The 23,637-nt window shown below is 39.9% G+C and overlaps 1 pseudogene; it reads right to left on the bottom strand.

Annotated features, from left to right (window-relative positions):
- Nucleotides 1–3,111: 3,111 nt before the first annotated feature.
- Nucleotides 3,112–23,558, bottom strand: LOC122738195 (annotated as a pseudogene).
- Nucleotides 23,559–23,637: the final 79 nt, after the last annotated feature.

Here is a 23,637-nt window from a genome sequence, read left to right as displayed (position 1 = left end):
TCCTCCTGAATCCAGGGCTGGTGCTTTGTCCACTGTGCCACCTAGCTGCCCCCTTATAACAGAGTTTAAAAGCCAAGTACAGTCTATTCCAAGGGCAGAGGGGAGATGGGGTAGTGGTCCAGGTACAAAAGGCAATAAGTGCAAAGGCATGTCTATGGGAGATGAAGCAACAACTCACATTTCTAGAACTTTAAGGCTAGTACAATACTTTGCTTAGTGGGTATTGAAAAAACGAAGCTTGTCCCCAACTTAGAGATAAAGAGACTGATATCCAAACCTTGAGGCAAAGGATGAAGAAGCAGAGCCAACAGACAGGTACAAATGACTCCACTGATAGGAAGGAAAACAGCACCAATGGATTTCCCAGGGAGAAGTGAGCAATCTGGGTCCTAGAAGACCCATGGTAAGATAAATGCTCCCCTCCTTCCTCTAAGTAAAGGGAGTAGTGCCATGTGTGCAGTCAGGGATAACTGATATATCAGTTTTCTTCAATTCTTTGTGTGTGTATGTATGAGTGTGTGTGTGTGTGTGTGTGTGCATGTGTGTACATGTGCCTATGCATACTATGAGGGGGAAGAAAGTATTGAGAAGTAACTCATGATTTTTTAAAAAGGCATCAGTTAAAAAGACATTTGTTTTACAAAACAAGCTAAAAGGGGGGCAGCTAGGTGGCTCAGTGGATAGAACACCGGCCCTGGATTCAGGAGGACCTGAGTTCAAAGCCGGCCTCAGATACTTGACACTTACTAGCTGTGTGATCCTGGGCAAGTCACTTAACCCTCAGTGCCCTGCAAAAACAAACAAACAAGCAAAACCCAAAAAACAAACAAACCAACAAACAAAAAAAAGAAAATAAAAAAAAGAAATGAAAACCTAATATGGAATTTCAATCATAGGCCATTCAGGAGAAAGAATTTCAGGGCTAGGAATAGAACACATTACAGACTTTGTGGACTTCTTCAATTGCAACAGATAGAGAACAGGCTGCCCTGGTCCTTGGGCATGCATGAGCTGGCAGGGTTCACACACAATGCTAAATCTTGTGGGTGAATAATCACCCAGTGTATGTGGCAAGGTGGTCTCAAATAGATGTTGCTGTGCCCGGTATTGGATGAGCCATGATGATTGATGGTGTCTTCTGATATTAATTTTTCTGTACAGCATACTCCATTCATATAAACAGGCTTGATGATGCCCAATTAGTGGGAAAATAAACTTTATTTCTGCATTAAATTTTCATTACTAGTGTTCTATTTCCAAGATTCATAATTAACAGCTTCACTAAGGTTACTCAGTACGCACTGGTTTCTTCTAGACACCAGTATAGAAGGTAGGATGAGAAGCTACTGCCACCTAGTCAATCAAGTGCTGATCTACAGCTCAGCCAAGGAAAAGAAAAAGGAAGGGAAGAACTGAGGCTGGTTCAGATAGGAAACCTACTCTCACACAAATGGCCTTTGGCCCAAGACAATCTCAGAACCTAATATAGTCAATCTCGACTTACCAAAAGTCAAGGCAGACAAAGGCTACTGGTCTCTGGGATGTGTTGGCCCAGGGAATTAGAGAGAAGAGACTTGGGCTCTTTTCTGTTCCCAATGATTCAATTTGATAAATTGCCTGAGAAGGTGACTCTAGCTATCGTTGATGTTGTTGTTAGTTTTATGTAATTAATGATTACTATTAATGAATAGATAATATTTATATAATGCTTTAAGGTTTGCAAAATGCTTTACATATATTATCTCATTGAATCATCACAACAACCCTTTAAGGAAAGCTTTTTTATTAGTCCCATTCTACAGATGATGAAACTGAGACTGAGATTAAGTGACTTTCCCAGCTAATGAGTGGTTGAGGCAAAGTTTTAAACTCAGGTCTCCCTGATTCCAAGTCTAGGGCTCTATCCATTAGTTCACCCAGCTGCCTTCTGCATCTTCAATACAGTGTCAAAGAGAGTATTGAAGAAGGTAAATGTCTATTGCATATTATTGACTGATGAGGTCATGACCTTCAGGATCCCTGTGACTTCTGGTGAACAAATTAACTATAAAGGAAGCAATAGTCAATAAATATTTATTAAACACCTAAGCCAGACACTGTGTTAAGGGCTGGGGGTACAAATACAGAGGGGAAAAGACAGTCCTTGCCCTCAAAGACTGTATAATCTAATGAATGAACACAACACATAAAAGGAAGTTAAGAAGAAGGAGGAAGAATAGCATGGTACAGAAATCAGTCAGTCACAAAGTAGTTCAGCCAAATAAGAAAGGAAGTGATGTTTGGACTGAGTTTTCTCTCTCTCTCTCTCTCTCTCTCTCTCTCTCTCTCTCTCTCTCTCTCTCTCTGGGGCAATGAGGGTTAAATGATTTGCCCAAGGTCACACCGCTAACTCAGGTCCTTCTGAATCAAGGGCCGGTGCTTTATCCACTGCACCGCCTAGCTGCCCCCAAGTTCTCTTCTTAAATGGAGCTTTGGAATTCCTGGCCCCACCTTCCAATCAGAGGGACAGATGGTAGTGATGAGGTAATGCACCAAGGCTGATGAGATCTTATAGGATGATGAAGTTATCCCAACAAGCTTCCTGGGACATGTGGGAGAAGTCAAGCAAAGAAGTCTGAAAGTAACATAGCAGGAGTACATCAATTATATCCAGACATACCATATGTAGAGCATGCGAAAATAACTGAGATTTATGTTAGAAATTAAGGTTTAAAAGATACACAAACATGCATATGTTGTTTTTGTTGTTTAGTTATTCAGTTGTGTCTGACTCTCTGTGACCCCATGGACCACAGTACACCAAGCCCTTCTATCCTTCACTATCTCTTGAAGTCTGTCCAAGTTAATGTTCATTGTTTCCATGACTCTCTCTATCCATCTCATCCTCTGCCATCCCCTTTTCCTTTCATCTTTAATGTTTCCCAACATCAGGCTCTTTTCCAGTGAATACTGTCTTCTTATGTGGTCAAAGCATTTAAGCTTCTGCTTCAGTATTTGACCTTCCAGTGAATAGTCTAAATCATTTCTTTAAGTATTGACCAATTTGACCTCATTGATGTCCAAGAGACTCTCAAAAGCCCCCTTGCGCCACAACTCAAAAGCATCAATTCTTCAGTGCTCAGCTTTCCTTATAGTCCAACTTTCACACCATACATTGCTACTGGATAAAACATGGTTTTGACTATATGGACCATTGTCAGTAGATGTCTTGGCTTTTTAGTATGCTGTTCAGATATCCCATAGCTTTCCTTCCAAGAAGCAAGCATCTTTTTTTGCAAGCATCTTTTAATTTCATTGACTGTAGTCACCTTCTGCAGTGATTTGAGCCCAAGAATAAAAAATCCTCCATTGCTTCCATTTCTTCACCCTCTATTTGCTAGGAAGTGATGGGACCAGTTGCTGAGATATCCATTTTTCAATGTTAAGCTTCAAGCCAACTTTTACACTCTCCTTTTTCACTGGCATTAAGCGATTTCTCAATTCCTCTTCACTCTCTGCCATCAGATTGGCATCATCTGCATATCTGAGATTGTTGATATTGTCTCCTGGCAAACTTAATTCCAGCTTTTGCTTCATCCAGCCTGGCATTTCCCATGTTGTATTCTGCATATAAGTTAAATACATAAGGTCACACCATAGAGCCTTGTCATACTCCTTTTCCAATCTTAAACTAATCGGTTGTTCCATGTTTGTTTCTCACTGTCACTTTTTGGCCTGCACACAGATTCTTTAGAAGACAAGTAAGATTATCTAATAGTACTCCCCTATCTTTGAGGACTTCCACATTTTCTTGTAATCCACCTAAGCAAAGGCTTTCGTATAGTAAATGAAACAGAAGTATTTTTTTTCCCAGAATACCCTTGCTTTCTCCATAATTGAGTGAATGCTGGCAATTTGGTCTCTACTTCTCTCTTCTTTGAAAAACTAGTCTGATCTTCTGGCAATCCTCAGTTCACATATTGCTGAAGCTATCCCCATAGAAAATTACAATTTTTACCAATAAAAACTAAAATTAAGAGAAATCAGATGATTTTCCCATATTCGCAAGCTAGTAAAGCACCCAGGATACCTTTAAACTTTCCTTATAGGACTCTCAAACAAGTTTACCTCAGGTTCAAAATGATCTATTGATTCATATTACTCATTTTTTAAAAAATTTAAGCATTTCATGAGCCCCCATAGATGTATTTACTTTTTTTAGTCATACAAAGGGTATAATTCAAAGCAAAACATTTAATTAAATAATGGAGTTAGAAAAGAAAAAGAAAACATTTCCCTCAGTAAACTGGGGGAGAAAAAAACTTAAAATAGTTCCACAAATTCATGTGCCATCAGCATGAACACACATGGGAAATACATGTGGAAGGGAACACATATTGCTAGGACATATGTGCAGGAGCAAAAGCAGGAGGAACACACAAAACCAGGACAAATATATGTAAAGGTAACTGATACCTTTGATGGTCCAGGGTTCTTGATAATGGATTTCTAAAATAAGCCCACTTAACATGTTTTATTTTTTAATTTAATTTTTCTTTTTGTGAGGCAGTTGGGGGTAAGTGACTTGCCCAGGGTCACACAGCTAGTAAGTGTTAAGTGTCTGAGGCTGGATTTGAACTCAGGTCCTCCTGAATCCAAGGCCAGTGCTCTATCCACTGTGCCATCTAGCTGCCCCTAACTTAACATGGTTTTAGAGACTGACTTTCCTAAAAACTGTCAAGGGTTCTCTGAGTTTGAAGCCCTTGTATTTTCTCAACTTCAATAAAATATTGGCCTCCCAAGAAATGAATGAGTGATAGAGCACAAGAACAAAGTAGACACTAAAGAGACAAAATTGTTGTCTTTATAAGTTTTAGAGCTGGAGGAAGCCTAAGGAAGAACGTATTTACCGTTTTCATTTTACAAATGAGGAAACTGAGCCCCAGAAGCCTTAAGCAAATTGCTCAGGATCACAGATAGTAAGTGGGATGATATATGTATAACTGGAAGGGATGTAAGAGGGACAAGGAAAGACAGGCAGAGCCCCTAAGATACCTGTTCAAGGTCACTGCTACAAGGGCCAACACAAGCAGGGAAAAGAAGAATGGGGCAGGAGAGAAATTCCCACTATCACCTTTAGCTTTCTATTTTAACTCATTTTGGCTAAATTTGTGCTAATGTTGGTTGTTTTGACCTGATGAAAGACAGCAAGAACTAGCAATAAACTCTAAATTCAGCATCCTCTCAATTTGGCAACCTTAGGCAAAACCCATTAGTCTTCTCTAGCTATGATTATGTCCAATAAAAAAAATAGAATCTAGAGTGAGGAGGGGAATTGGAAATCAATTGGTGCAATTCTTCATTTTAGAGATGAGGTCATTGAGGCTCAGGAATATTAGATGACTTGCCCGTGCTCACAAATCGTGATTGCCAAAGCCAGGATTTGAATCCAGACCCCTATCTCCAAATTCAGTGGTCTTTTCAATACACTTGGTGTGTTCTTCACCTCATCTCCTATTTATGGGCTTTTACACTGGCCCAACCTCACTCCTGAAATGTTCTCTCACTTCCTGTTTCTCTTAGGAAATCCCTCTCTTCCTTTAAAATGCCCCCCAGTGGTGGAGTACAGGGAACAACCAAGTTAAATTCTCCTGATATTCCCCTCCAAATCACTTTAAAGTAGCTCCTCAAATCAAATTTTGCAGTGGCAAAGCCAAGAGCTCAGAGTGAGACATTTTTCTCTTCTAACACAACTTAGGGGGTTGCTCAGAGAGGTCTATGACACCAAGATGGAAGCTGGCCCTGAGCTCAACAGCTGTACTAGCTATGGGCTTTGTAGCTTTGAAACCACAATGGCAGCAGCAGCATTTTGGGAGCTTTCAGTCCAGAGCCAGTAAGGGGGTGAGACATCTGGTCAGAAAAAAGGCTACAAGGAGCCCTTTGCTGGCCCTGGTTGTACTTGGCACTGATTGGTAACTCTACTGCTTAAACAAAGTTCTGGATTTCAGTTCCAAGGCAAAGAGAAGCACTAGTACTTGTGGCTGCAGGAGAGAGGAGACCTGGCCATAGCTACAGACCCAGGAGGAGTATTAATTAGCATTTATGGGTACAGGTGGGAGAGGGGCCTTTCTTGGGTAAAGAACAGAACACATACTAGTTGATCAGTCACCACACTTCCACCAGGATCACACCACCTTGGAAGCACTGAAAACTTACAGACCCTCAGAACTGACTTTGAAAATAGCAACAACAAAAAGCTTGGGACAATGACTCTCTATCTCCAGGCAAGTGTAACCTGACTTTAATATAACATTCAAAGTCAGGAAAGCAGCTAGAAAAATGATCAAACAACAAAAATGAACTTGACTATAAAAAAGCTACTACAGTAGCAAGGAAGACCAAAACATAAACTCAGAAGAAAACATTGATGTGTCAACAGTTACAAGAAAAGCCACAAATAAAAATGCTAATTGGACCTGAGCCCAACAAGAATAACTGAAAGAGTTAAAGAAAGAGATAAGATGAAAATTTGGGAAAAGAAATAAAAGTGATGAAAGAAGTTTATGAAAAGAGAATTAATAATTTGCTAATGGAAGTCCAAAAAACATCACCTTACAAACAGAATCAATCTAATGGTACAAGAGGTACAAAAATTCACTGAAGAAAATAATGCCTTGAAAATTAGAATTGGGTAAGTGGAAACTAATTACTCTCAGACAATAAAAGAAACAATAAAATCAAATCAAAAGAATAGACAGAAAAATCATTCACTAATTGATAAATGGTCAAAGGATAAGGAACTGGCAGTTTTCAGACTAAGAAATCAAAGCTATCTATAGTCATGAAAAAATGCTCTAAATCACTATTGATCAGAGAAATGCAGATTAAAACTACTGTAAGGTATCACCTCACACATATCACATATAGCAAAAAGAAAATATTGGATGTTGGAAAGGATGTGGGAATACTGGGATGCCTATCTACTGTTGGTGGAGTTGTAAAAGGATCCAGCCATTCTTGAGAGCAATTTGGAACTCTGCCCAAAAGGCTACAGAACTGTGCATACCTTTTGATCAATTAATACCATTGCTAGATTTATATGTCAAAGACATCCCCCCAAAAGAGGAAAAGACCTATTTGTACAAAAATATTTATAGCAGCTATTTTTGTGGTGGCTAAGAATAGGAAATCAAAGAAATGCCTATCAATTGGGGAATAGCTAAACAAGCTGTGGTATATGACTGTAATGGTATATTATAAGAAATGACAATCAGGATGATTTCAGAAAGGCTTGGAAAGATTTATATGAACTAATATATAGTCAAGTGAGCAGAACCAGGAAAACATTGTGGACAGTGACACTTCTCAGCCATATAATGATCCAAGACAATACCAAAAGATAAATGATGAAGCATAGTATACACCTCCAAAGAAAAAACTGATAGAGATTGAACATAGATGGATACATCCTATTTTCACTTTCTTTCATTTTTTTCTTTTATTCAAGTTTTCTTATATAAAATGACCAATATGGTAATGTTTTACATAACTGCACATGTATAACCTATATCTGATTGTTTACCTCGAAGAGAGGGAGGTAGGCAAAGAAGGAATGAGGGATAGAACTTTGAACTTCAAACTTTAAATAAAAATGTTTATTATCAAAGGCATGTATATATAGAGAGAGAGAGAGAAAGAGAGAGAGAGAGTCTTTGCTGGGATTCCCAAAGTTCCTTTAAAATTAATTTCTGTGACCCTGTTTCATCATTATCTATGTATTATATAGTGACTTGTAATTTTTTATATATTAGATAAACTAAGCTATCATTTCACTTTATTAACTTATTCATATTTTGCATTATTGTATTATGTTTTTATAAATGCAAAGGTTAAGACAGTCTAAACTGGATATTTTTTAGTTTCCCAAACTGTTCAAACTCATAGTACTTTAAAGGTAGCCATGACTGACTTCTAAGAAATTCTAAGAAATTACCCTGATACTCTGTCCCTCTAATAAAGAATATCTATAGTAATTGAAACAAAAATTGTACCTTAAACATTTCTATGGAACTCTTTTCTAATTCCATTATTATCAATGCCCTTTCTATTTAACTGCGTTGAACTTGTATTGATTTTATATTGATCATTTACATGCTTATGCTGTATCTACCTTTATATTAATTGTTTTCCCTATTGGAATATAATTTATATGTGTCATATATATGTCATGTTGTTGTTTGTCCTTCATTCTCAAAGAGGCCCATGACATCAGGATGATGTCATGACTTTCAGGGAATTGGATTTAAGCGAGGGACAAAACCAAAAAGATAAATGCATATATGCCATATGTATGGTAGATATACACCACATAAGTTGTGCATACATATATGTATATGTGGGGATTGCGCATATATACATATCTCTGTATATTCATTCTTTACATTTGTATCCCTAGCACCTCACACAGTGTCTGGCATGCAGTAGGCAATTAACAAATGATTACTGTTGATAGTGTCTATATTGCTGCTACCTAGAACAGCAACTGCCATGTAGTAGTTGCTTAATAACTGCCTCCTAATCAATGGTCTTGGTTACCCTGGAACTTAGCACAGTACCTGGAACATAGCATTCATTTAATAAACACTGGCGGATTGATTGAAGTTCCCAAATGGCTTGAAAGAATTAAGAAATAAAGCCTCCTCCTTCAGCTCTCAAAAGAGAATGTTGAATACAACTGTTGCTCTTGACATTTTTGTGTTTATTTATTTATCTATTTATTTATTCATTCATTCATTCATTCGTTTGATTGTTTATTTATTTATTTATTTGTTTGTTTGTTTTTGTGGGGCAATGGGGGTTAAGTGACTTGCCCAGGGTCACACAGCTAGTAAGTGTCAAGTGTCTGAGGCTGAATTTGAACTCAGGTACTCCTGAATCCAGGGCCAGTGCTTTATCTACTGTGCCACCTAGCTGCACCCTTTTGCATTTATTTTATAAGAGACCTATCTGAGGCCCAAAGGTAACAACATGATTTTTTTTCATTCCCATAAAAAAGAAAACTGAAACATGAATGTTTCTAACAATTCTATTTCAAATATACACAGATACGTAATGCAGTTTGTGGCTTTAAAGAGCAGCTTTTTCCTTCTTCCAAAAACACTATGTCAAAACATCTGGAAATTTTATTATAATCACCAACACCATCATCATCATCATCACCTTGAATCCTGATGCAACTCACCTGGGCAACAAAACCTCCTCTCATTGTATCAACAGACAAAGATCAGGGCAACCTCTTGAACTTGTGCCTGACCCTGCTTTTTCATACCTGGCCTTGTGGGTGATTGGAGAGATCCACTCAGGAATGCCTTTGGCTCAATCCTCCTGACCTCTCTAGGCTTAAGAGACTTAAGTCTGGGTCTCCATGACATTAAAACCTCCAGGTAAAAAGGAAAATATCATGGTGATTTTTGTCTCCATGATGCAAAATATATGTGTGTCTATATATGTGTAGGTGTGTATGTGTTCATATGCATATACGTGTGTGTATATATACACACACACATATACATGTATATGTATATGTGTGTGTGCATATATAGCCTTTAAAATGAGAGGACATTGACGAGCTGAAGCATATTCAGAGTTGGGCAATCAGGATGGTTAGAGGAATGGAAAATATTCCAGAGACATAGAATCAGAGTCCCTTCCTCTTCACCAAACTCTGGGATCAAACTGATCAGGTCCAATATCAAAAGTTGATCCCCAAATGTCATACTCCCTTTTCCCTCATTATGTATCTATACAAAGTCTGAGGTATAACTCCATGATTCCCTATGGTTGGATCTCAAATGAGTCAAAAGGGGTCATTTTATCCTTTGATTCATAGAAATCTTGCTGATGTGAACAAAAATACGGGTAAAAGGGTCCCATACAATCATTCAAGGTAACAAAATTTGGATAGAGATTAGCCTTTATTTCACCCTCCAAAAGATCCCCAAAGAACAAAGGACTAAAAGGTATTTAAAAAGATGCAAAAATGGGCAGCTAGGTGGCACAGTAGATAAAGCACCGGCCCTGGATTCAGGAGGACGTGAGTTCAAATATGACCTCAGATACTTGATATTTAACTAGCTGTGTGACCTTGGGCAAGTCACCTAACCCTCATTTTCCTGCAAAAACAAAAACCCCTAAATATTAAAAAGATGCAAAAAAACATGCATACATTCACATAACTACACACACACACACACACACTCAAGGTAGTCTATTGATTGAGACGATACTGAGGGTGACCACTAGGATGATACCCTGGCATTCCAGTAAAATTGTTGTCTTCCATAGGAGTCTATGTAGTCAATCTCAGATATATGTATGTATATATGTATATATGGATGTACATGTGTATATGTATTTATATATTAATAAATTTAATTCATTTTATGAATTTAAATAAAATTTTCATATAAATATATATAAAGAAGAAAACATGTATGTGTGTATATGTGTGTGTTATGTATGTGTGTGTATGCATATATGTATGTATATAAAACCACCCTATGGTTTGAATTCCCCTAGAAGACAAAGGAGTCTGCTTACCCCACTTCCCATCACACCTGAGATTTTCTGAATCACTCAAAGGAATAATGGGTGGGGTAGCAAAAGGGAGACCTTCTTCTCCACAGGATTATGGAGAAGGTCAGAGAGAGCCCTTCAGCTGTACGAGCCATATGGGCAATGCTCTTCTTTCTCTGGAAGTCACACTGATCAGGTACTCCCCTCTCTTGAGAGAAAGTCCTTTCCCCAAACTCTCAGACTCAGTTTGTTGTTGTTGATGTTGATGGTGGTGGTGATAGTCCTTTGTTCTCGAAGAGGATAAAGACTTCAGGGGGATGTCATGACCTGCAGTGAATTTGATTTAAATGAGGGTGGGTTGTGCAAGGCCACCAGCCTCCCTCTCTCCTCAAATGTAACCTGGATCCAGTCACCACCAGAGATGGCCCCATTGCCGTGGGAGACCTTGGCCTTTTAAGCTAAGGCTTTCCACAGGTCTCAGTTTGCCTGAGCCAGCACCCACTCGCTGATTAAGAAAAGAGGAAAAGAAAGGCCCCCTTTCCCTAGTCCAAAGAAGAAACTTGAAGCAAACCCCAAGATCAAAGCTCCCAAAGCACTCTTCCTCCCCTCCCAACTCCAAGGCCAGACTCTGGGTTCATGAAGCTTAGGAAATTCAGACCCCTCCCTCTACAAAGAAAGGCGGGCTTCAGGAACATAGCTCATAAATTCTCCCTTCAGGCCATTTGAGCAAGCACGTGTCTACTATGCACCATGTGCTCCTGTTGTCCTCAACTAGAAATATTGACCTTCATGTGACCAGGCTTTTTCTGTGCTCAGAAAGAGAAATTTTTAAAAAACGAGCAGTCATTTGGAGTCTGAGAGCTCCCCTTTCAGGCCATTTGGACAGGGACATGTAGACTGCAATGTGCTTCTATAAAAGGCAGCCTTTAGTGAATGTATTCCAGAAGAAAAGGAAATGAGTAACAGAATAAGACAAATTGGTTGGCTCTTTTGAATAGGCTAGCCCAGAGGAGTAGATCCTTAGAAAAGAATTCTGGACAGGACCCAAGAGATTTCGCCAGACAAACAAATCTGATTAAGCTTCGGAAACAAACAAAAAAAACTACCCCCCTTTGGAGGTACTAATGAGTGCCTTCAGACCAGCCACTTCATCTTGGTGCAGTCCCAATCTCTGACACCTAATGAGGAATTACTAAAAACCTGGAAAGACTTAAATGAACTGATGCAGAGTGAAATGAACAGAACCAGGAGAACATTGTACATAGTGATAGCAGTATTATATGATGAGCAACTCCGAATGATTTATGTATTCTCAGCAGTGCTATAATCCAAGATAATCCCAAAGGATTTGCCATGAAAAATTCAATCCACCTCCAGAGAAAGAACTGATGGTATCTGAATATAGACCAAAAAATACTATTTTTATCTTTCTTTCTTTCTTTATATTTCTTCCTTCCTTCCTTTCTTGTTCAAGTTTTCTTTCACAAAATGACTAATATCAAAATATGTTTTTCATAGTTCCACATGTATAACCAATATCAGATTGCTTACCATCTCAGGGAAGGAGAATGGGGAGAAGGAAGAGAATTTGGAACTCAAAATTTAAAAAAAAAATTGTTAAAACATATTTTACACATAATTGGGAAAAAATAAAATATTACTAAGGAAAAAGAAAAGGGTGCCAATAGACATTCCCCTACTCCATTGTCTACAGAGTCAGTCTATCAAGTATTCCATGCAAAGTTTATCAGGTTGAAAAAATATGAAAATGATCTTCAAGTATCTAAAGGGCAGTTGTATGGAAGAGCCCTTATGCTCCTTCTGTTGGCCTCAGAAGACAAAGCTTCAGAGGCAGAGTTAGGCCAGGTGTAGAGAAGAGCTTCTGGATGGAGCTATCCAAGTAGAATGGCCAACCTTGGAAAGAAGTGAATTTCCCAACCCTGGAAGGATTCAAATGAAAGTGAGATGACCACTTGTTGCACATATTTTGTAGGCATGTTGTGTGTAACTACATAGGTTCAATTTCTCCCACTCACTGGACTTCAAGCTGCCTAAGGGTAGACAGTATTTTCACTTTTCCTTATAGTCCCAGTACTTGGCATGATGCTTGGCACATAGCAGGTGCTTAATAAATGATTTTCAATTGATTCATTAATATTGTAGACAGGATTCTTGTTCAGCAATGGGCTGGACTTGAGGACTCCTAAGGTCTTGCTAGTCTTTGACCTTTGAATCCATCATTTCACATTTTCCTCATCAGTAAAATGAAGAGGGATCAGGTGATTTCTAAGCTCCCTTCAGGCTCTGAAATTCTGGGAATCTGATAACTGCTTCCCCCCCACACTAATAACAATTTTCCTTTTACATTATTATTGAACTCATTAAATTCATTGTCATGAGGACAAAAATGAAGTGACCTGCTTGGGGTCAGAGGGTCAGTATTAGAGCTATCTAGTTAGAAGATGGAAACTCTCCAGTAATCATCATAACATAATGACAAGAGCACTAGATTTGCCAAGATGACTTTGGTTTGAATTCCAGCTCTATTTCTTAGGAACACGGGGTTTGGAGCCAGAAGGGAGGGACCTCAGAGACCATCTGGTAGAAGACTATCATCCTACAGATTTGGAAACTGAGGCCCAGAGAAAGAAAATGGCTTGCCCAATTTTATATGTGCAATAAGGAGAACAGGAAGGATTCAAACTCAGACCTCTCACTCTGACTGCCTTAATTAAGCTATGCCCAACCATGTGGCTTTGGGCATTTCCCTTCACTTCTCTGAACTTCCGTTTCCCCCCACTGAAAAAAAGAGAGGCTTAATCTCAATTATCTCTAAGATCCCTTCTAGCTCTAGATTCTTGCCATTGTACTAGGTCATCAGGCAGCATGGTACTATGGAGAGGATAGAGACTCTGATATCAAAGGATGGGTTTAAATCCAGCCTCTGTTACTTACTGCCTGTGTTTTCTCAGACAAGACACTTAACCTCCTTGGGCCTCGGTTTTTTCATCTATAAAATGAGATTATATGAGATATCCTGTGAAATAGTCCCTTCCAACTCTAGAGCCATAATTCTATAAGCAAATGTCTAAATTTTGAACCAGGGTTACAAACAGTTGGCAGTTCTGCATCCTCCACAAGAAGAAACAACTTGACATAGTTTATAGGGAGCTTGACCTAGAGTCAGGAAGACCTGGAGTTGAAGTCCCACCTCTGACATCTATTGGCTGGGTGACTTTGGGTCTAACACTCAATCTCTCGGCAACATTGGCAGCCTTCTGAGATTATAAACTGTAGAGAAGGGGCTGACCTGCACTGACAGGGTTCTGGGAGCTCCCTCCACCAAAGAAATCACAAATCCAGTTTTAAAAACATTTACCCTTGGAGTTGACCAAGGGAATCTTGACTCTGACGGCCACTGAGAGTGTGGCTTGTTTTATAGCTGACAAACATTTAGTAAAGATTAGAAGGGAGTGCCTCTGGTAGAAAATAAACTCCTTAAAGAGCTTTCTTGTTTATGTGCCTAGCACATAGAGTAGGTGCTTCATAAATACTTGTTTGTTGGCTCATTGATTCTGTGAGAATCTCCAAGATCTTTGAAGCCAGTAATGACCCAAGATGCACCATCACCCAACCACAGCACTTAAGAGAATTGTAGAACAAGACTAGACTAACATGGAGAGGGAATGAAAAGCCAACTGTATGTTCTATTCTAATGAATGCCAAAAGGCTCATTTTCCCACAAATATCCCCCTCCTCTACTTTGCTATTCATCCTCCGATATTTATTCCTTTGAGATAAATCTTTTTCTATATAAAGCCACCATTATTCTAAAGAAGGAGCACTTTAAAGTGTCACTGTCACACAGGACACAATCCAAGGAATGTTCATTAAGTTCCAATTGTGTGTGTATCCACAGGAGGAGATAATAAACTTGTATAATCTATAGTCTCTATATTTATTAATGGAGCTTACCATAAAGGCCAGGATAAGTCAAAAGCACAAAAGCCTAGATAACTTCAATATGTGATATTATGGAAGAAAAATACTAGGGGAAAGCCTTTATCATCCAAGGGAATTAGGGAAAGTAGCATTCTTTTTTACATTTATCAGATCTCTGATTTCATTGCTATAGGGGAAAAGAACCTTTTTCTACCAATGTCCAACTGTGGCCTCTCTGCGATTTTTTTCTCATTTGAAGTTCTAATAAGGTAAATGTAACCAGCATGAATCAGAATTAGGATTTGAATCCAGGTCATTCTGACTCAGAGGACAGCTCTCTATCTACCACACTATATTGCCACACATAAAGTCTATATACCATGTTTAACTTTCAGTTTTTAGTAGTAGATGCTAGTAAGTGAGCTTTAAAGAATGGATTAAAAATTCAGTGAGTAAAGACAAGGAGGGAAAATATACCAACTATGAGGAAGAGCCTGGGCAAAGGAAAGGCTAAGAAGGGAATAAGCACCTAATATGCACTATGAACTTTAAAAATATTATTTCATTTGATAAAGGCACAAAGGTAGAAGAATACAGGACGTATTTAGAGATGCTTATGTGATTTGGCTGAAGCACAGAGTTTGAAGGGAAGGGATATGAAATTATACTAGAAAGAGAGGGGGGCAGCTAGGTGGCACAGTGGATAAAGCACCAGCCCTGGATTCAGGAGGACCTGAGTTCAAATCCAGCTTCAGACACTTGATACTTACTAGCTCTGTGACCCTGGGCAAGTCACTTAAGAAAGAAAGAAAGAAAGAAAGAAAGAAAGAAAGAAAGAAAGAAAGAAAGAAAGAAAGAAAGAAAGGAAGGAAGAAAGAAAGAAAGAGAGGATAAGTCCAGATTGACTCCAGGTCTTAAGTGCCGTGAACTTGGCTCTGTGAGTATTGGGGAGCCACAGAAGGATTTTGAGCAAAGAAGTCACATGACAACATCTTCATCATCATTGTCCTCCTCCTCCTCCTTCTCCTCCTCCTCATAAAGTTCTCTGAGATTTGTAAAACACTTAACACAGATTTCATTTGATTTTTCATGAGGAATATTAAAGGATGGATTAAAAGGAAAGGAGGTTGGGGGGCAGCTAGATGGTGCAGTGGTTAGAGCACTGGCCCTGGAGTCAGGAGGACCTGAGTTCAAATCCGGCCTCAGACACTTAACACTTACTAGCTGTGTGACCCTGGGCAAGTCACTTAACCCCAATTGCCTCACTAAAAAAAAAAAAAAAAAAAAAAAAAGGAAAGGAGGTTGGAGGTAGAAAGAACTATAAGAAGACCCTCAAGATAGTACAGACAGGTGATACTGAGTACCTTTCCCAGGGCAGTGGCTGTAGGAATGACACCTTAGTGGAGATTGGTTTTGGAGCAGAGCCTGATCGGGTCACCTCGTCACATATTTAGAGCTAGAAGGGACATTCAAGGTCATCTGGTCCGGCGCCTTCATTTTATAGACGAGGAACCAGAGGCCCAGAGAAATTGTGACTTGCTGTAGGTCACACAGGTAGCATGTCACAGAGCTTCCTAGTCTAAAAACCATAAAGGGAGATTAGGGAAGAATTCAAGGCCACCCATTTTAAAAGAACTTTGTAAATGTCTTGAGAACTTAGTCATGGGATTTATATCACATTCCTTACACCTTCCCTCTCCTGTGTCCATTTCAGAGGAAAGTACAGCATTTATCTTTGGGAGACAGTAATGGAGAAACTGTAACAGAACAGACTTTCCCTTGAGGATCAAAATATTTGTGTTAAATGAAATGAGAAATCTGCTAAGTGGCCGTAGGAATCCCCCAGGGAAGGATATTTTGTAATTTTGAAAAATTCCTACTGAAATTCCTCTCTTGCCAAGAAGAGAAGAATGATTTCCATTAAAATTACTCTATGTCTGAATTACTCTTTGCCCCATGGGACTGTATAACATTACAGCTTTGACGCTCAGTAATTTAGGACAGGAGACTCCTTATTTGGGAAGCATGGGAGGCTAGCACACGCAAATATCAAGTACTAAATATTTCCTCCATAAAAGTCACATTCTGAAAGTTTGGAACTTAAAGTTTACAGTTGAGACTGCATCAGATTCCACTAACCAGTCAATTTTCATCTCAGGAAGCTCTGAACATGCCCCCAAGGTTGCTGAGAAAAACTGACTATGTCATGAGAAATCCATTTTTTTTTTGCTAGACTTAAGTGAATATCCAAAGATGAAATACTGGAGTCCTTTTTAAAAAATCTCCAAGACGTTTTCATTTCCTGAAGCCAATTAGAGGCCTAGGACTGCTCAGAGAATGGAGAGAGTAAATAAATCTTCATTTTCTTTGCCTTATTGGAATAAAAGACCCATTGGTTGCTACAGAGAGATAACAAGCCTCATCTTGTATGTCCACACACTATTAATTTCTTGGATGGTTAATATCTTGATTCACTTTTTTTAACAAAGTCTCCCTCTCTCACCCAGGCTAGAAGGGTAAGAACTACCCACAGGCCACCTCTCACTATATTCTCTCATTTGAGTCTCATAACAGTTGATAAATATCTGAGGCAGGATTTGAATTCACATCTTCCTGACTCCAAGTCCAGTGCTCTTGCCAACTGTGCCTTCTGGCCGATCAGTCAATCAGGAAGTATTTCTTAAGTGCCCACCATGTGCCATTGTGTTAGTTGCTGGGGATGAACTGAATTAATTTGAAGCATGATCACAGAATTTGGATTTGGAAGGAGCCTGAAAGATCAAATTATTCAACCCATTCATTTTTCAGATAAGAAAATTGAGCCCCCTAATGGAGAAGCTTAATTTCTTTTTGTTAAAAAAAACTAGAGAGCATTGCATTGGTTGATCTCCCTTTCAGTTCTAACATGCTGGGATTTGTCTCAGGTCATACAGGGAGAATGTGATTGAGTGTGCAGGTGTAGCCAGTTCTTGTAGTCCTTCATTGAAAGAGTTTCCATCCTGATATGATGCCTTCCTGGAGTCAGATGAGGAATGAAAGGAGCAGACAGCCAGGAGGATGTGCATAGACTGAAACAAAGCCTTGTATATCCATTTTTCTTCAGATATACCGACAAGTCATGTTTTTGGAGTGCAGGAAGGTATACAAATTCTATTCACTTCAATTCAACAAGGACATATGAAGGCATGATATCTGGCTTCATATAGGGGTAGAGGCGGCATAGCTTTCTGGCAGGAGGACCAGGCTTGAAGTCAGAAGACTGAACTCAAGATCAACACCTGACACATACTACGTCCGTGTCCATGAAATAAGTCACTTAACCACTCTGAGATTCAGTTTTCTCATCTTCTCTGTTTTTATAGACAGAGGGCCTGGGTTCAAATCTTGCCTCTGAAACAAAACCAATTTGAACTAGGGCAAGTTATTTTACTCTTTAGGACTCTAAGTAACAGATTAGTTTTTGCTCTGCATAGGAAGAAACATTTTTGATGCGAATAAAATCACAAGTCAGGTTAAAAAAAAATGAAGACCCATTGGCCTGGGACAAGAGAAAAACACATGACCTCTCCCACTAAGGGCTGCCTGCTCTGATATCATTCAAACATGTTGTTCAGTGGGGAGGGTGGGGGGGGGGTGGGGAATGGGAAGGGAGAGAACCTTAACATTTAAACAAATAAATAAAACTTTTATCACACTTCCTGGCTTATTATCCCAGAATATGCCTTGGTGAAGACATCTTTTTCCTCCTTTCTTTGTCTTTTAACATTTAATTTTTTTCAACTACATGTAAACAAAAATTTTAAATGTTCTTTTTTTTTTTTTTTAGGCAATGGGGGTTAAGTGACTTGCCCACAGTCACACAGCTAGTAAGTGTCAGGTGTCTGAGGCCGGATCTGAACTCAGGTACTCCTGAATCCAGGGCTGGTGCTTCAACCACTGCGCCATCTGGCTGCCCCTGAAATGTTCTTTTTTAAAAATTGTGAGTTCCAAATTCTCTCCCATCCTCCCTCCCCTCCCCTGATTTGAGAAGGCAAGCAATTTGAGGTCATTTATATATATTCAGTTATGCAAAACATATGTCCATATTTGCCATGTTGCAAAAGAAAATAAAGACCCCCCCCCTAAAAAAACCAAGAGTAATAAAGTGTGAAAAGTACACTTGTGCCTTCTCTGGAGGTGGATAGCATTTTTCATCATAAGTCCATTAGAATTGTCTTGGATCTTTCTCTCGATCAGGGTATCTTAGGCTTTCATAGTTGATCATCCTTACAAAATTTGCTCTTACTATGTACAATGTTCTCCTGGTTCTGCTCATTTTACTTTGCATCAGTTCATATAAGTCTCAGGTTTTTTTTCTGAAACCATCTCACACATCATTTTAATAGTATCCCATCACAATCCCATACCATAACTTGTTCAGCCATTCCCCAGTTGATGGGCATGCCTTTTCCAATTCTTTGCCACCACAAAAAAGAGCTGTTATAAATATTTTGTAGAAGTAAGTCTTTTTCCTTTTTCTTTAATCTCTTTTGGATACAGGCCTAGTATTGATATTGCTGGGTCAAAGGGTATGTACAGTTTTATAATCCTTCAGGCCTTGTTCAAAATGGAGCAGACATCTATTAAAGAAGCCTTAAGATAAGGAGTCTCCCCAAAAGGTATTTTGCTTGCAAATTGGATCATGTTGACACAAAAGAAATCCTTAAAGCACATGTACAAAAAACATCATAAAAACCAAATCATTAAAGCCTAAAATAATTGCCCATCACTCAATTATAATGCTCCTTGGAAGCTGATGAATGGGCATTCCACTTTACCTCAGAGGCCTACTGTCCATGCTGCTCACAAAAGGTCCATTTATCCTGGCATTCCATGACTTGGAGCCATCTTTCTTAGTCCCTTTGTCCTTGGTATGCTCCCAATTGTGGCCATTTCCTCCTGGGAGAAGTTATTTCCAAGAGCATCCCCTGCTGGGCAGCCAGAGATACCCGAGAACCCCCAACCACTTGAGCCTAAGAGGTGGCCCACAATATTAGAAATGCCTATCTCAGGCTTGCTCTCTACTTGCCCATGATCAGCATGGTACTAAGTCCTAACTGTCCTTGCTTTCCAAGAGCTTTCATTCTAACAAGGGAAGATGAGGCATAAAGAAGGCTGAGAGTTGAAAGAAGAGCAGAATTCTGATGAGAGGACGAGGAGGTCAAGAATGCGATGCTAGCTAGCATTTACATGGTACCTACTGTGTGACAGGCATGGTGCCAAGTGCTTTACAAATATAATATTCAATCCTCACAACAACCCTGTGAGGAAGGTGCTGTTATTAGCTCCATTTTGCAGGTGAGAAAACTGAGGCAAACAAGCTAAGTGACTTGTCCAGGGTCACACATCTAGGAAGTATCTGAAGCTGGATTTGAACATGAGTCTTCCCGACTCCAAGCCCAGTGAAACCTCACCTGTCGGAGCCTGGGGTCCCAGCAGCAGAAGGAAAGAATGCACATCAGGCAGCTAGAGCCTTGGGCTATCATCTCAGCTTCCTGTAAATAAACACATGCTCTCACTGCCATGGCTGACAGAGGGTGGGCAAAAAGAAGAAATATACGCCCCCCCTCTCTCCTCCATTGCAGGAAGTCTGAGGAAAAGTTGAGTCTATAATGATCAATAGGTGGAATGAAAAGAGAGACAGAGACAAAGAGAGAAAGACAGAGACAGAAAGAGACAGAGAGATAGACAGATAGACAGAGACAGAGAGCATCAGACAGAGATAGAGAGACAGTGGGATAGAGATAGAAATATATACAGATTCACAGGCAGAGCAGGTGACTGAGCTGTCAACCCTCTTTGGCCTCCCACCCACAGTCACTGATATAGTGAGACTGCGGGACCAATTAGAATTCACTGTATTATCCCCAAGCCTAAGTCCACCAATCAAGTGACATACATCAGTGTTCCCCAAAGCAGGATAGTCAGCCCTGGGTCAGATCACACATGGTCAACAGAAGGGGCCAGGGAAGAAGCTTACCCCCTCACCCTGTTCCACCCCAATGGGCAAGTGCTAGGCATGAGTAAACAAAATATTCAAAGTCTCTACCCCAAGGAGCTTACTTTCTTCTTGTTGTTCAGTCATTTTCAGTCATGTCTGATTCTTTGTGACCCCATTTGGCAAAGATACTGGAGTGGTTTGCCATTTCCTCCTCCAGCTCATATTACAGATGAAGAAACTGAGGTAAACAGAGTTAGGTGATTTGCCAAGGGTCACATAGCTAGCAAGTATCTAAAGTTGGATTGGAACTCATAAAGATGAGTCTTCTTTTGGGGGGGGAGGCAGAGCAATGAGAATTAAGTGACTTGCCCAAGGTCACACAGCTAGTAAGTGTCAAGTGTCTGAGGCTTGATTTGAATTCAGGACCTCCTGAATCCAGAGCCAGTGCTTTATCCACTGTGCCACCTAGATGCCCCCCAAGATGAGTCTTCTTTACTCTAAGCCAAGCATTCTATCTACTGCACCACCTAGCTAGCGTCTTTTCTTCTAGATGATACAAAAAGGATAACAGATAAGTAAATATAAGAACAACTAATGGGGAACAGTAAAGAGTTACCCTTTGCAGTTGGCACCTAACCTGAGCCTTAAAGAAAGCTGGGGATCCTGAGAGGGACAGGTGAGAAAATTTTTGTTATAACAAAGTGCTTCCCTTACAATAATCCTGTGTGGGAGGGAGTGGAAATGTTGTTATCCCATTTTACAGTTGAAGAAACAGAAGCTCAGAGAGAGGTAAAGAGATTAAACCTGGATCACACAGCTATTTTGTTTGTTCTCTGTTCTTGAAGAGGACCATGACATCAGGAGGTAATATCATGACTTGCAATTAACTGGATTTAAACGAGGGAGGGCTGTGCAAGGTCACCGGTCTCACTCTCTCCTCCAAAGTCATCTGGGTCCAGTGGCAAGATCTACATCAGGACAACTGGAGATAGCTCTGGAAGGGTTAAGTGACTTTCCTAGGGTCACACAGCTAGAAAGTGTCAAGTGTCTGAGGCAAGTTTTGAAGTCAGGTCCTCCTGACTTCAGGATCAGTGCTCTATCCAGTACACCACTTAGCTACCCCATCACATAGCTAGTGCATGTTGGAACTGGGGTCCAAATTCAGGTCTTCCTTTGGTGCCAGGGATATTATTCTTTCCACTACAGTAAGCACCTTTCACATAAACTGATCTCTAAATGTCACCTGTCCTAATTTCTACCTTAATAAAGGTAGACTGTTGCAGAGATAGGAAGTCCCAAAGGAGCAGATGGGCTCACGATCCTTCGGTCTTGGTTTAGCCTAAGTTTAGATCCATCAACAACAGACCAAGTGTTCAAAGGAGTAAGACAAGAAAGTTCTGGTGCTTACGATCCGCCAGTACCAAGGGACAGTGACAAAATCTTCAGAAATGCCTTCAAAAGAGGAAATGGAGGCACTGGACATGTATTTCTATTGTGTCTTAAAGTTTCTTAAAAGCTTTCCTCACAACAACCCTTTGAAGTGGGTAGTGAAGAGCTATTTTCTCCAATTTACAGATGAGGAAACTGAGGCTTGGGGAGGCAAAATTACTTTCCTGGGTTCACAAGGCAAGATTCAAACCCAGGCCCACTGGGGGAGTAGTATGATGACACAAACTCAAAGTAATGATCAGCCCAGCAGCTTCAAAGGCATGAATTACTTCTTGTATGTAGCCTCTCCACACAGCTGGCCCCCTCCATATATTCCCTCTTTGTGTTCACCATTTCCACTAGTAACATCTATATTTGAGGGAGAGCACACCCCAGGATTATAGGGAAAATGTTCCTTTATAATATATTTTTTTTACTATTTTATTAAATGCCTTTGCTTTTAACTAAATGTATCATCTGGCTGATTAATAAAAGTAACTACATCAGTGGGGACTCATGAACCACTCATGCATCTACCATGAGTAAGTGCAGACTCATATGATACCTTGAACCTGGGATAGGTTTTCTGGAAGATGCACATGTAAACACGTGGAGCTCACACCTAGATATTTAGCTTTGTAACTAATTCAATTAGATCCAACTCAAGAAACCTTTTACCTAGAAAGTACTGTAGAGGTAACCTAGTCAAATCCTTTATCTTACAGATGATGAAGCTTGCCTTTCTTGGTGTGTCCACCCCTCAGCACATGCCTGGCACCTAGTGAGTGCTCAGTGAGACTCATAGGACTTACTGCACTTGGTCAAATTCCCACAAATGAGAGCTGGGACTTGAATCGAGAGTCTTTGGCATCATCAAGAGAGCCCAAGATTTCAAGCCAGAGGGCTTAATTTTTCTCTAGGAACCCTTCTAGCTCTGAATCCCACCATGCCATGATGTTCTTATTCAATCTGGAATCCTGACTATGCCACTAACTACCCAGGTGACCCTCGGTAGGTCACTTCTCTTCTCAGAGATTCTGCTTCCTTGTATATTGAATAGAGAAGTTGGACTTGATGGGGCAGAGAGTGGTGTGTGTGTGTGTGTGTGTGTGTGTGTGTGTGTGTGTGTGTGTGTGTATGCCTACACACATATGTGTGTATATATGTCTAAACACATATGTGTATTTACATACATATATACACATACACATATCCCCAGTTGATAGATACTTTCCCATGACCACAGAGCAAGTAAGTGTTCAGAGATGGGATTCAAATCTGTATTTCCTTGATATGGTGTGATCCTCTGTGTGTGTGTGTGTGTGTGAAACATTGACTCTGTAGTCACAGCTCCTGGGTACAAATCCCACCTGGGATGCTCATTACCTTATGATTTCATTTAACCTCAGTTCATCTCGTAAATGGAGGGAGAGGGAGAGAAGATGGTCTTGGGTCCAAGCACCACCACCCACAATGCATACAATTAGAATTAAAATAGGTGATAGGACCCACCCTTAAAAACTGACATACTTTTGGAGGAAGGATAAATGCTACTGAAAGAGAATCGTATGTCCTCTTCTGTGTGACGATGACCAAGTCACTCACCCTCTCTGTGGTACTCTGAGCTGAGGATGATAACGTTGCTTTGCGTCATGGTATTATTGGGGAGAATAAGCACCAAAACGATTACAAAGCAATCAGCCTCTGAAATGCATGCAGAAGTAATTAAAATT

The sequence above is a fragment of the Dromiciops gliroides genome, chromosome 2 (assembly GCF_019393635.1).
Source record: "Dromiciops gliroides isolate mDroGli1 chromosome 2, mDroGli1.pri, whole genome shotgun sequence".
Lineage (NCBI taxonomy): Eukaryota > Metazoa > Chordata > Mammalia > Microbiotheria > Microbiotheriidae > Dromiciops > Dromiciops gliroides.
Note: the sequence above shows the minus strand (reverse complement) of the source record. Positions and strands in the feature narration are given on the sequence as shown.